Here is a 13,505-nt window from a genome sequence, read left to right on the forward strand (position 1 = left end):
ATAATAAAATGTGCCATTGTGACGAACTTCCTGGCACTAAAAAACACGCAAAGTGATCCAAGAAAAACAAGAGATTTTTGTTATGCCAACCTTGTTCTCCTGTTTCCTTGTCCTTTCTCATTTTGTAGGACTGCTGGCTAGTGAAGTCTCTAGGGCCATCCTGTGAGCGGGTAGCCTTCACTAGATAGAATTACAGTGTTCTTCAGTAGCCATGGGGAACATTCCATTACATAGTTAATATTTTATTTTATTTTAAAAGCTTTTGCACTGATCAGTGCTTATTAAAGGTCAGGTTGGTTTGCCACAGGTAAAAGAAACATCTGAAAACTATTATTCCTCAATAAAAGGATCATCATCCTCCAGACTGGATTCTCCAAATTCAGCCTTCAAGACTTAACAGCCATAGGTGTCAAACTCGCGGCCCTCCAGATGTTATGGACTACAGTTTCCATCATCCCCTGCCAGCATCATGCTGGCAGGGGATGATGGGAACTGTAGTCCATAACATCTGGAGGGCTGCGAGTTTGACACCTGTGCTCAACACATACACATCAGGTCACATACTTGCCTCTTCAAAGAAAAATGTTACAGTAACTGTCACTTGACATTCCAATAATTAAAGTGCTCCAAATCTTTTTTCTTTTCTTTTTCCTGCAAAGAACAGTGCAGGTGACGAAAGCTCTATCCATTCCCATTTGCATCCGAGGCACGAACGCCTAGTGTCTTTCACGACTTGGCTGACTGGGAAACATCCACCCATTTGTGGATTCTTGGCGTGGGGGCAGGTTTGCAGGGTGGGAGGAAGATTGACAAATCGGGGAAACAAGTAGAATATCAGAAAAATGCCATCTCTTAATCTTTTAAGATTAAAAATATTGCAAAGGAGAATGAGAGAATACTCAAGTTAAAAAAACCACTATTTCCTTTTTAAACATTTTCCCCCTCTTAAAGGATTTTTTTAATGAAGAAAACGAAGGGGGGAAGGGAGGAAGAAACCAGACCAGAGATGCAGTTGGCACATAAATCAAAAGAAAGGTCAAAGATTCAGCAGAATTCCTGAAATGCAGATATTACTAACTCTTGTTCTTTTGCATGCAAAAAAACAAAACAAAGCCATGGGGCCTCCTCCACCCACCCACCCCAAAGTAACTTTGTTTCCTTTGAGAAAAAGAGTTCTTTGGGGGTGTAAACAGGCGTGTGGATAAGGGGGAACCAGTGGACATTGTCTACTTGGATTTCCAAAAGGCTTTTGACAAAGTTCCTCACCAGAGACTATTGAGAAAACTCAACAATCAAGGAATAAGAGGGGAAGTCCTCCTATGGATTAAAAACTGGTTGGGGAACAGGAAGCAAAGGGTGGGTATAAATGGGAAGTTCTCACAATGGAGAGATGTAGGGAATAGTGTCCCCCAAGGATTAGTTTTGGGACCAGTGCTCTTTAAACTATTCATAAATGACCTGGAAGTAGGGGTGGGTAGCGTGGTGGCCAAGTTTGCGGATGATTCCAAATTATGTAGGGTGGTGAGAACCGCAAAGGATTGCGAAGACCTCCAAGCAGACCTTCATAAATTAGGTGAGTGGGCTAAGAAATGGCAAATGCAGTTCAATGTAGCAAAATGTAAAGTGATGCACAGAGGGGCAAAAAATCCAAATTTCACATACACACTACAGGGGTCATTGCTATCAGTCACAAACCAGGAAAGGGATTTGATAGTTCCATAGGAATGTCAACTCAATGCATGGCAGCTGTGAAAAAGGCAAACTCTGTGCTGGGGATAATTAGGAAAGGAATTAATAATAAAACTGCAAAGATTGTCATACCCTTATATAAAGCAGTGGTCCGATTGCACTTGGAGTTCTGGTCGCCACATCAAAGAGATAGAAAAAGTGCAGAGAAGGGCAACGAGGATGATTGAGGGACTGGAGCACCTTCCCTATGAGGACAGTCTGCAGCGTTTGGGACTCTTTAGTTTGGAGAGGAGATGTCTGAGGGGGGATGTGATTGAAGTCTATAAAATTATGCATTGGGTAGAAAATGTTGACAGAGAGAAATTTCTCTCTCACACAATACTAGAACCAGGGGGCATACATTGAAAATGCTGGGGGGAAGAATTAGGACTAATAAAAGGAAACATTTCTTCACGCAACGTGTGATTGGTGTTTGGAATATGCTGCCACAGGAGGTGGTGATGGCCACTAACCTGGATAGCTTTAAAGGGGGCTTGGACAGATTTATGGAGGAGAAGTCGTTGTATGGCTACAAATCTTGATCCTCCTTGATCTGAGATTGCAAATACCTTAGCAGACCAGGTGCTTGGGAGCAACAGCAGCAGAATGTCAGGACCATGCCTGTCAGTATCTTGATGTCTTGCTGTGTGTGATTTGCAATTGTTTTTTCTGTTTCCCTCTTCCTTTCCTAGCAATCTCCAGTTAGCAATCTCCTGGCGCCAGCCTATCTTCAAAGAGGTGTGAAAGGTTCCCAGGTTCTTTGTTGCTTTATGATAGAAGCTGTAATGGACATTTGGTGTGGGGCGAAACGGGGAGGATTAAAAGATATAAGTCCTGGATCTGAGCTCACTAGCTCAGATTCTTCTTTACATTGTTACTCTTCGCATCACCTGGAATAAACTGCTTTTGGACTTTCCTACGGTCTCTGTTATTTCCCCGTTTGAGAGCTCCCAAAGGCACCTGGTGGGCCACTGTGAGTAGCAGAGTGCTAGACTAGATGGACTCTGGTCTGATCCAGCAGGCTCTTTTCTTATCTGAAAAAGAGAGATTTTCAGGATGACATTCAACATACTTCTTTACAGCCTGTTTGTGAACTTTGGGGTGACATGCAGGATATTTCCTCACAGCCTGTCTGTGGACTGATGGGTTTGTTTTCAAATAGGTTCACGTGCGTTGTGGAGGGCGGTGGTAGAGTGCAGTTGGTGAAGGACATGAAGCTGGTGGTATTGAACTGTCACCCTTAGAATGTTCGTGTCAGGAGCTAGAAGTGTAGCAGCATGTCTGTGGACTGAGCAGTTTGTTTGCCCTTAGAATGTACATGCAAGTGGCCAGAGATGAGCAGTTAAAACAGTAAATAGGTAATAAATCAAGTGAAAGTGAATATTTTGGGAAATCATTTCTTAGTGAGCACCTGGAGTACATAAGAAACAGGTGTGCCAAATTTCATGTGTGTGGCTTCAGTGGTTTTTGAGTTCTGTTGATGAGGAGTCAGTCAGTGAGTGGTATATATATATAAACTTTTAATGGCATAATTAAAACAACAACAGCATGATAACAGCAACAATGGCAACACCAGTGTGATAAATACGATCTCCAATAAAATTATGACCGTTTGCTAATAACAGAGCACAAAAATTTAGCCAACGCTTCTAATACTCTTGCAGATCCACAATCCAACATGGTTACCACAATTGATAAGTCAGTATAATCACTGGGGGTTCTTAGCCATGGGTCTAGATATTTATTTGTAGCTAAGCTATGTAATAGGCAATGTAATATCACATGTTGGATGGTATCCAGGACATCCTATTGCTTGCTAGCTGCTGGTTTTCAATGATCAAAGTCACCCATTCCCATTGCAGGAAGTCTCTACGCTGTTTTACTCCCCCGCCCCCAGTGGTTTGATATCCAGCCGTAGTACATAGCCACTTCTTATGTTGCATGGATTATTCTTCGTAATATACTTTCACTTTCATTATTGGGATAATGTTTCGCTATTGGCAATATTGAGTGGCTCAGAATGATATATGCATAATCAAAGGCCTGTTTCACTTTCATAGCACTGCAGGAGCTCCTCCCAACATCATTGTCTAGTTGAAAAGGGTCTTCGATTTAGATCAGTGGTTCCCAAACTTTTTCCACTCGTGTACCCCTTGGCAACCTATTTCCCTAAATTGTACCCCCATGTTAGCAAACCCAATGTGCAATTTTTCATGTGCCCCCAAATGCTCTGGTTTATACCCCTGAGAGCATGCATACCCCAGGTTGAGAACCATTGATATAGCCCATTGATGGTCTATAGAAAAAGAAGAGTTTGGATTTATATCCCCCCCTTTCTCTCCTGCAGGAGACTCAAAGGGGCTTACAATCTCCTTGCCCTTCCCCCCTCACAACAAACACCCTGTGGGGTAGGTGGGGCTGAGAGAGCTCCAAGAAGCTGTGACTAGCCCAAGGTCACCCAGCTGGCGTGTGTGGGAGTGCACAGGCTAATCTGAATTCCCCAGATAAGCCTCCACAGCTCAGGCGGCAGAGCTGGGAATCAAACCCAGTTCCTCCAGACTAGATACACGAGCTCTTAACCTCCTACGCCACTGCTGCTCCTATGCCACTCCTACGCCACTGCTGCTCCTACGCCACTCCTACGCCACTCCTGCTCCTACGCCACTCCCACGCCACTCCTGCTCCTACGCCGCTGCTATACCATCCAGTATATTCTTCTGCCCTTAGTCCTTGGCCATGTACAAGCCGTTGTTTATTATTTGGATGCCTGCTTTCTGGTAGTTGAAAGGATATCCATATAATTTAAAAAAACCTCTTATTAAACCGTATTGCAGTTGGCCCTGGGTGTGCAGGCATCTTCCCTGGAGGAAGCTGACAACCATTAGAAAAAAGATTATAAAAACCAATGTCACCTTTGAGTACTTCATTGAGGTCTCTCTGCAGCAAAAACTATTTCAATACTAAAACTAGATATGGCAGTATAGGATATTGCTTGATAAAATCTGTGATGAGATGTGGAGCTTTTATACCATTCTGCACATTAAAGCTGATGTTGACTTCTACTCCAGTAAAGGAATCAGTCAGTTTAATAATAGGTACAGTTGCTTTTGTCTAAAACCTTTATTGAATTTTCATCAGCTACACTGTGCTTTCTAAGAGCCTCTTTGAGGATCCAGAGAGGCAAATTCTCCCATTTTTAAACACAACTAAGTCAATATCACTTGTAGTTAAATATAAGCCAGTCTAAAAACTTCCAAATATTTACACGTCTGCACTGGGTCAGAATTCCTTTATAATGTTTTCTATCTCACTGACCAATTCCATCTGCATCCTTCAGATATGGGAGACATGTAGAAGTCAATAATCTCTTCAAGAAGATCGACCACCCCTTGGCTGCAATTTCTCTCTCTCCATGGTGTATCGGTGTAGGCAGACTCCTCTGGCTGGATTTGTAGCTTTCCCAGGGCATGTCTCCCAGTACCAGCCTGCAGCTTTCCCTGGCAGGCCCTAAGAAGAGACTGTAGTTGAGCCCAAACATACTGGCCTTGTCATTGCTCTTCCTCTTGTGGCTGGCGGCATAGGGGTTGGGGACAGAGATAGTGGCGAGAGAAGGAGAAGAAGCAGTGGTTGTTGTGGCTGGGGAAGGAGTGGTGGTGAACAGTGAGGAGAAGGAAGTGGACAATGACAAACCGGCAGCATGACGGCCACCTTGGCCCCACAACCTGTTTAGTCTGTACAGACTGCTGCAGCAGATTGATGTCTGCCTGCTATGGTGGTGGTGGTGGTGGTGGAGGCGGCGGCTGTGGTGATGGTGGTGGTGTGGGTAATGTTGATTGGTGCTCTCAAGTGGCAAGAGGTCAGCCTGCAGGTCGCTGCTGCTGCTTCTACTTTGGCCACAGGACATGCTGGGCAGAGAGGCAAAACAGAGGCTGGTGTTGGCAGGTGGCGGCACTGCTGCTGGAGCAGAGGAGGCTTTTTGCTGCTGCTGCTGCTGCTGCTGCTGCTGCTGCTGCTGCTGCTGCTGCTGCTGCTGCTGCTCCTACATGTCAAGATTGTGATCCCCTTGCACGGTCTCCCAGATTTGCATTCACAGGTGATTGGAGGGGCTGTGCTGCTCTGGCCGGAACCAGGTGATCTGGAGATTGATCATGCATGGACCTGGCCCACCAGACATCTCCTGGCCCACCCTAGGCGATCAAGAGCCTGATGGAGGAACCCACCAGCTTCCAGTGCTAATGGCCAACAAGGAAGGAAAGGAGAGAATAAGATGAGGGGATGGGCCCAGCAAGCTAGAGAAGGGTGATTCCAAAATGGCTGCAGTGGCACCGTTGTCCCTGTTCCTCCCAGCCACTTCCTCACTGGCCATTAGATCACCCTAAATCCCAGTTCTCATTAAGCTGCTCTGGCCACCTTTCTCCTCTCTTTCCTACCCCTCGGTCAGCCTGCTAAGATGGCTGTTTCTCCTCACCCCATTCTCACTTCTGCGCCTCCTTCATCGCTGGCGAGCCGGCCGGTGAGCCTAGTGACTTCAATTCGCACCATTTTTTAAAGCCAACATAAAGTTTCAAATAGCTTTTTGTTTCCTCCTCTTGATGTTTTATAGGGGTGACAGCAGGAGTGTAAATTTGAACACACAGTTTGGTTTCTTTATTCAAGAAGCTAACAGAAAAAAGAAGAAAAAACATTCCTTGCTGTTTGTAAAACCCAAACCAGCCAGACTTGGCGGCATTAATTTGTTTACTCAGATGGGCTGAGACTGCCCAGGGCCTTTGGGGAGGTCTTTCGCATCACCTGCAGCTTGACCCTTTGACCTGAAGGTACCAGGCTGTAAATGTGGATACAATGTGATACAAAGGCTCTTTCCTTCTAAGGAACCTTCTTCTAGAGCGACGAGCTTTCCATTGAAAGAACCCTCCGGGGGTTGGGCGGTCTATCAAGTCTAATAAACAACAACAACAACAACAACAACAACAACAACAACAACAACAACAACAACAACATGCTTCTGCCACTGGAAGGAGGCTGCATTGGAAAATGGCTTCACTTTGGACATCATTAACCTTTCCATGAAACATGGAGCCTATGGAATTACATTTAGGATACAGTAGTCCACTTCAAGTTTAAAACACCGCTTAGCCACATTCCAAAGAGAGACGAGAACTCGTGGCATTGTTACTTTGCAGACTAAGATCACAATGAAAGCTCACTGATAAGATCAAGACATGGTGGCATGTTTCCCTTTTGAATGCACCTTGACCCCATAGTGGTTTTGGAGGAGACAGCAAAGAAACAGTGATGTGTGAGCAGACTGTAATGTGTGAGCCCTTGAAATACCAGGATCGAAGTACCTATGTCTGTTGTATGATGACGTAATTCTCCAATTAATTTTGAACATCTGCTTGATTATCTTTTTGTTTTCAAAATGGTGTGGGAAAGCATAAAAACAGTGCAGAATAGCTTGTAATACTTATAATGAAGCACAATATATGTAGGAATGTGTTACTTCACGAGTAACATCTTATGGGAAATGCCACATTTAGTACCAGGCAGTGGTGGGATTCAGCAGGCTTGCACCACTTCGGCAGAACCGGTGGTTGAAATGATGCTTGTAAACAACCGGTTGTTCAATTATTTGAATCTCACCACCGGAACCGGTTGTTAAATTATCCCACCACTTGTACCAGGTGTAGACATAACCAACACAGTCGGTTCAGGAAGAGTCGACTGGAAGAATCATCTTCAGCAACCCTTCATCCCCACATAAAGGAACATCATGTCATCCTGGCTGCTTCTCCTGAATGCCAGAGGTGGGATCCAGCAGGTTCTCACAGGTTCCCGAGAGTAGGTTACTAATTATTTGTGTGTGCTGAGAGTGGGTTACTAATTGGTGATTTTGCCACGTGATTTTTGCCTTAGTTACGCCCCTCCTCTCAGCAGTAGCGCGCAGAACTTGAAACAGTCTAGCAGGAGGTGCACTGGCATGCGTGGCAGCCTGCGCCTGCGTGCATTTGTTTCCCGCCCAAGGACCGGCGCAGCGGCTGCATCCTTGCCACAACCCCGCCCAGGAATGCCCCGCCCCCGGAATGCCTGGCCACGCCCCCGCCGTGCCCCGGCCAGCCCCATCGGCGCTATGCCACAGTTTGAATCCCACCACCATGGGAACCTGTTACTAAAATTTTTGGATCCCACCACTGCTGAATGTCCTTCCGCTAGAAAGCAGTTTTATACCCTTTTGCAAATGGATGCAAAAAACAGTGCCAGAAAGGAGAGACTCCCGGTGCTGGGCTGAAAATGTTTGGAACATCTGCTTCCCATTTTGATTCAGAAGCCATTCGCCCTGACGCATGGGCTCAGTTCATGTACAGTTTCCTGGTCACCTTGTGCAAATTTTAGAGAGCACGTGGCCTGGCACATCTGAGGAAGGCTTTTCTTCCAGGTTCCTCTTTCACTGACTTCCAGAGGTTCAGTGCGTTCCTGAGTGACATGGACTGAAAAGCACATGGCTTGGCAGTTGTAAGGGTGGGGGCTAACCCGCTCATCCAGCCGGCTCGGCCTTGGTACATCCCTCGCACCGGGCTGCCTGCCCAGGGAAATGACCTTGTTTTGCTTATCATCTATGTCAATGCTTACTTTTGCTCTCCTTGCTTTCCTGTGTGAAACTGAGCTTGAGAACTGTGCATGGGAGGAGGGGCTGTGTTTTCGTCTGTAAAAATGACGATGCTAGCTGAAGGGGGCCAGTTCTCGCATGGCGTGTATTGAGACCGTTGAAGCTTTGGGAATAAATGAACTGCTTAAAGTTGGCGAGCCTAAGTTCTTTCTGAAAGTTCCTGTTGGCAGTTGTAAGGGTGGGGCTAACCCGGCCATCCAGCCTAGGCTCGCCTTGGTAATATCCTCGCACCGGGCTGCTCTGCTCCAGGGAAATGACCTTGTTTTGCTTTATCATCTAATGTCAATGCTTACTTTTTTGCCTCTCCTTTGCTTTCCTGTGTGGGAAACTGGAGCTTGGAGAACTGTGCATGGGAGGAGGGGCTGTTGGCTACTCTGTAAAAATGATGATAGCTATAGGGGGGCCAGCAACACCACACGGTATTGAGACCGTTGAAGCTTTGGAATAAATGAACTGCTTAAAGTTGCGTTGTTTCAAGTTCTTCTGAAAGTTCCTTACAGCAGTTGGCCATCGAGATGGGATGAAAGGGACCAGCAAGTACCAGAGCAGTTTAATGAGAACTGGGGTTGGGGGGGGGGGGGTTGCTACCCCACTGGGCTGGTCTGTCAAAGAAAATGGAAACATCCCCAACTTGTTTGGATTTTATCATTCTGTGTAAGCCCACTTGGGAATCCTTCTGAAGTGAAAGATGGGATAAAAATGGAATAAATTGAAATAAGTGAGCTCTAGAACAAACTTTTGGAGCTATGCTCTGTTGAACCAGATTAAGGAGGATGCTATGGGACACTGTCCTGGGACTGAGCCCAACTGAATAAGATGGGGCTTACCTCTGAGTAGACCTGCTTAGACTTTCTCCCTGAGAGCACCTTTCAAGGATGTTTCACCATCATTACTGATCCTCTTGTTGAATAACTCTTGAAGGTTTGTTTTTTTTTTAAAAAACACCCTACCGTTTCCTAAAACAACCCATAAAACGAGTATAATATGTTGAACCTTCTGTATTTTGCTAATGTTAATGTTAGAGATGAATATGTGATGACACTCTGATCATTCATACCCTTTTTTTTCTTTGTGAGGGGGAAAAAAGAAATGATCTTCTCACAGTGCTAGAGATAAATTTAGAAAACAATGTGGGCTGTAATAATCGTTTTCTTGGAATAACATCTTCTTGCTGGCACTTTTTATTTCCATCAGCTGCTTCATAACGAATCTTAAAACCATCCAGTTGCAGAGAGACCTCTAGTCAAGTTCCAAAGAGGTCTGTGTTAAATGTCATCATCTCATTTGTAATCTTCGTCAGTCATCTACTAGATGGAAGCAGTGGTGGGATCCAAAAATTTTAGTAACAGGTTCCATGGTGGTGGGATTCAAACTGTAGCATATCACCAATGGGATTGAGTGGGGCACGACGGGGCGTGGCCGGGCATTCTGGGGCGGGACATTCCTGGGCAGGGCTGTGGCAAGGATGCAGCCGCTGCGCTGGTCCTTGGGTGGGGAACGAATGCATGCAGGCACAGGCTGCCACGCACGCTGGTGCACCTCCTGCTAGACTGCTTCAAGTTCTGCGCACTACTGCAGAGAGGAGGGGCGTAACTAAGGCAAAAATCACTTGGCAAAATCACCAATTAGTAACCCCCTCTCGGCACGCACAAATAATTAGTAACCTACTCTCGGGAACCTGTGAGAACCTGCTGGATCCCACCTCTGGATGGAAGGCTAAACATCCATTAGTGGTATCTGGAAATGATGCTCACTTTAGACTTGTTACAAGCATCATACAAGATAGATATATGATTAAAACATTCATCAGTGACCCTGGTAAGGCCTGGTGGCTCCTGAATACAGCATGTACCGAGAACAGTGTCTTTTTGAGGGATTTGACAACTTGTGAAGGAATGGGGGTGAAGGGGGTAGTTCGGGGTTTTGCAGATGAAACGCTGTGGCTAGGGAAGGGTTAAACTCCCCTACCCACTTTGCTTCCAAACTGTCCCCTCCTCAGAGCATCTGAGTCTGTAACTTAAAATTTCCCCCTTCTTCCTCTACCACGGGAAAGGTTGTTTTACACCTTAAATAATAATAAAATGATCTATTGTTAATACAGATTACCTAGTTACTTCTACAGTTTTCTTATTTTATAAGCTGTTCTCCGGGAAGTGTAGCATGGGGGGAAAGATGAACTGATACCATCTGAGCCTTGCATTGCACGTTTTAAAAATAACATCTCCCCCAATCTTTTGACTGTCAGAATTAGGTCCCGCTGTGATCTGCTGACCTGGAATAAGGCAGAGCTCTGGCTAACGGGATTTATTCTGCCTGATTGGCACCAGTGAGTTTTTAAAAAGGGAATGGGTTTGAGAGTTCTGGCCAGTTGCTGGACAGTTTTTGTAGATAACATCTTGACCGAGTCAGCTTTGAACATATTGAAATAGTGGGGCGGAGGGGGGGGGGCTTTGAGTCTCCTGCACCTTGTTGTTATTGTTGTGCCTCAAATTGCAGGATGCACAGTCTATTTGAAAATGCACAATCCATGTTGGATCTGACACAGCCAGACCTTGGAGAGGAAATGCTTTCCCCTTCCCTTTGCTCATCATTGCAGCCTGCTCAGCCACCAAGCAAGCTGTTTCTCCTTCTGAGAACCTGGGGTTGGATCCCCCAGTGTGAAATAGCAACAAAAAGCTGCCTCTGTCTGTGTCCGTGTGATATGAAATGGGGCCAAAGTGCCGAAGAGCGGGATTCATGTGCTCTTTCCCCTGTTGCTGTTTCCCCAGGCTGAAGGGCATTCTGTTTCCTACAGTAGGGCTTAAAACAACCTGGGAGAGCAGCATTTTCAACAGGGAGAGTTCATAAAAGCCTTTCCCCAGTTCGGCAACCTCGAATCACCATTCCCCCTCACAGCTGCTCTTCACAGCTGTATAATAACAACATAAGAACATAAGAACTAGCCTGCTGGATCAGACCAGAGTCCATCTAGTCCAGCAGTCTGCTACTCGCAGTGGCCCACCAGGTGCCTTTGGGAGCTCACGTGCAGGATGTGAAAGCAATGGCCTTCTGCTGCTCCTGCTCCCGAGCACCTGGTCTGCTCAGGCATTTGCAATCTCAGATCAAGGAGGATCAAGATTGGTAGCCAGAGATCGACTTCTCCTCCATAAATCTGTCCAAGCCCCTTTTAAAGCTATCCAGGTTAGTGGCCATCACCACCTCCTGTGGTAGCACATTCCAAACACCAATCACATGTTGCGTGAAGAAGTGTTTCCTTTCATTAGTCCTAATTCTTCCCCCCAGCATTTTCAATGATGCACTAGGCCAGGGGTCTGCAACCTGTGGCTCTCCAGATGTTCATGGGCTACAAATCCCATCAGCCCCTGCCAATTGGCCATGCTGGCAAGGGCTGATGGGAATTATAGTCCATGAACATCTGGAGAGCCACAGGTTGCAGACCCCTGCACTAGGCCATGACTTAGATGGCCCAGGCAAGTTGCTCAGATCCCAGAAATGACATTGCCAGTCGCTAGGTAATAGCTGGAAGTCTCCTGGGATTTCTTCTGCAGTTTCAATCTTCTGAATCTTTAACTGCAGTTTCAAATCTTCTGAAAATTGAAGAACATGGAGCAGCCAGGAAGAGAAGGCAGGCGTAGTTTTTCAGCTCCACCTCTCCTTGTGCTTTGCAACACCTTTATTTTTATGTATTGCATTGACAGAATAGCTTTCGATGGCTTTCAAAAACAGGACTTAAGACAGCTCATCGCAATAAAGCATCCAATCTTTTAAAATAGGGGAAAACCACTTTAAATCCAGTCCAATAATAATAATATAGAATTCATATGAAAGCATTAGTCAAATACCCTTCTAATAATTATCCTAATATAGAGTTCTTAAGCTCAGGGGGACTTATATCAGAGGAAAAGTCTCATCTCATTAAAAAGAAGAGTTTGGATTTAAATCCCCCCTTTCTCTCCTGTAGGAGACTCAAAGGAGCTTACAATCTCCTTGCCCTTCCCTCCTCACAACAAACACCTTGAGAAAGCTCCAAAGAACTGTGACTAGCCCAAGGTCACCCAGCTGGCATGTGTGGCACAGGCTAATCTGAATTCCCCAGATAAGCCTCCACAACTCAAGCGGCAGAGCGGGGAATCAAACCCGGTTCCTCCAGATTAGAATGCAGCTGCTCTTAACCACTACGGCACTGTTGCTCTTGAACCTGCAAGTACCATTGTTACAGGGAGACAAATTCCTTTTTCTGAAATTCACTTTTTTAGATATACCCATTGATTCCTCTTATTCTCTTTTTCCCACCTCTTTTAACAGAAGGATTTCTTTTTCATTTCTCTTAGTAGAGAAATTTGCATACTTTGATACTTGCAATTGTTTTATGGTACACACCGCAGGGTGATGCTGTAGCAGGAGGATGGAAAGTTTTATGAACACACTGCCTGATAGAGATGGAAAATTTCAGGAAATTTTGAACTCACTGTGTGTGTGTGTGTGTGTGTGTGTGTGTGTGTGTGTGTGTGTGTGTGTGTGTGTGTGTGTGTGTGTGTGTGTGTGTTTTGGGATGGGGAACAGAAAATTTAAGGGAAATCGATATGCATGCAATATTTACTGCCTGATTGCACCTAAACTAATTTTACTGCTTTGACAACATCAAATGTATAATTTAAAACTAACTTAGCATATAAAATTGCAATATTTGACACATTTATGGAATTTAAAAGTAATGAATTCCTTAGTTTTCTACAACTAAAAGTGCTAATATACCCAGTTCTCAAAAGAAAACTGCACGTTAATGCACTCTATGCTATCTTAGCACATATATCTTAATTTTTGCTGTCTGATTTGAGAGCGAGCTGAGTTTTCAATGAGACTTTGTTTTCCTGTGAGAGTTTGGTGCAGTTTCTGCCTCACCATTTGATCATGTTTTCCCTCTCCCTCCTGAGAAGTAGGGCAATAGGATACTTTTTACCCAGTCTGGAGGTATATGAGTCACAGTGGCTAGTGGGAGAGGTGAAAAAGTCAACAAGTCAGTTTCGCATCCTGAAGCCACCCTAGGGGGCCACTATGTGTTTTGGGGGCAGAATTATGTAACTGATGTGACTTTACATAATGTTTGCAA

At 45.2% G+C, this 13,505-nt stretch overlaps 1 pseudogene; it reads right to left on the bottom strand.

Moving 5' to 3' along the window:
- Positions 1-3,506: 3,506 nt before the first annotated feature.
- Positions 3,507-6,270, bottom strand: LOC125438417 (annotated as a pseudogene).
- Positions 6,271-13,505: the final 7,235 nt, after the last annotated feature.

The sequence above is a fragment of the Sphaerodactylus townsendi genome, linkage group LG08, assembly GCF_021028975.2.
Source record: "Sphaerodactylus townsendi isolate TG3544 linkage group LG08, MPM_Stown_v2.3, whole genome shotgun sequence".
NCBI lineage: Eukaryota > Metazoa > Chordata > Lepidosauria > Squamata > Sphaerodactylidae > Sphaerodactylus > Sphaerodactylus townsendi.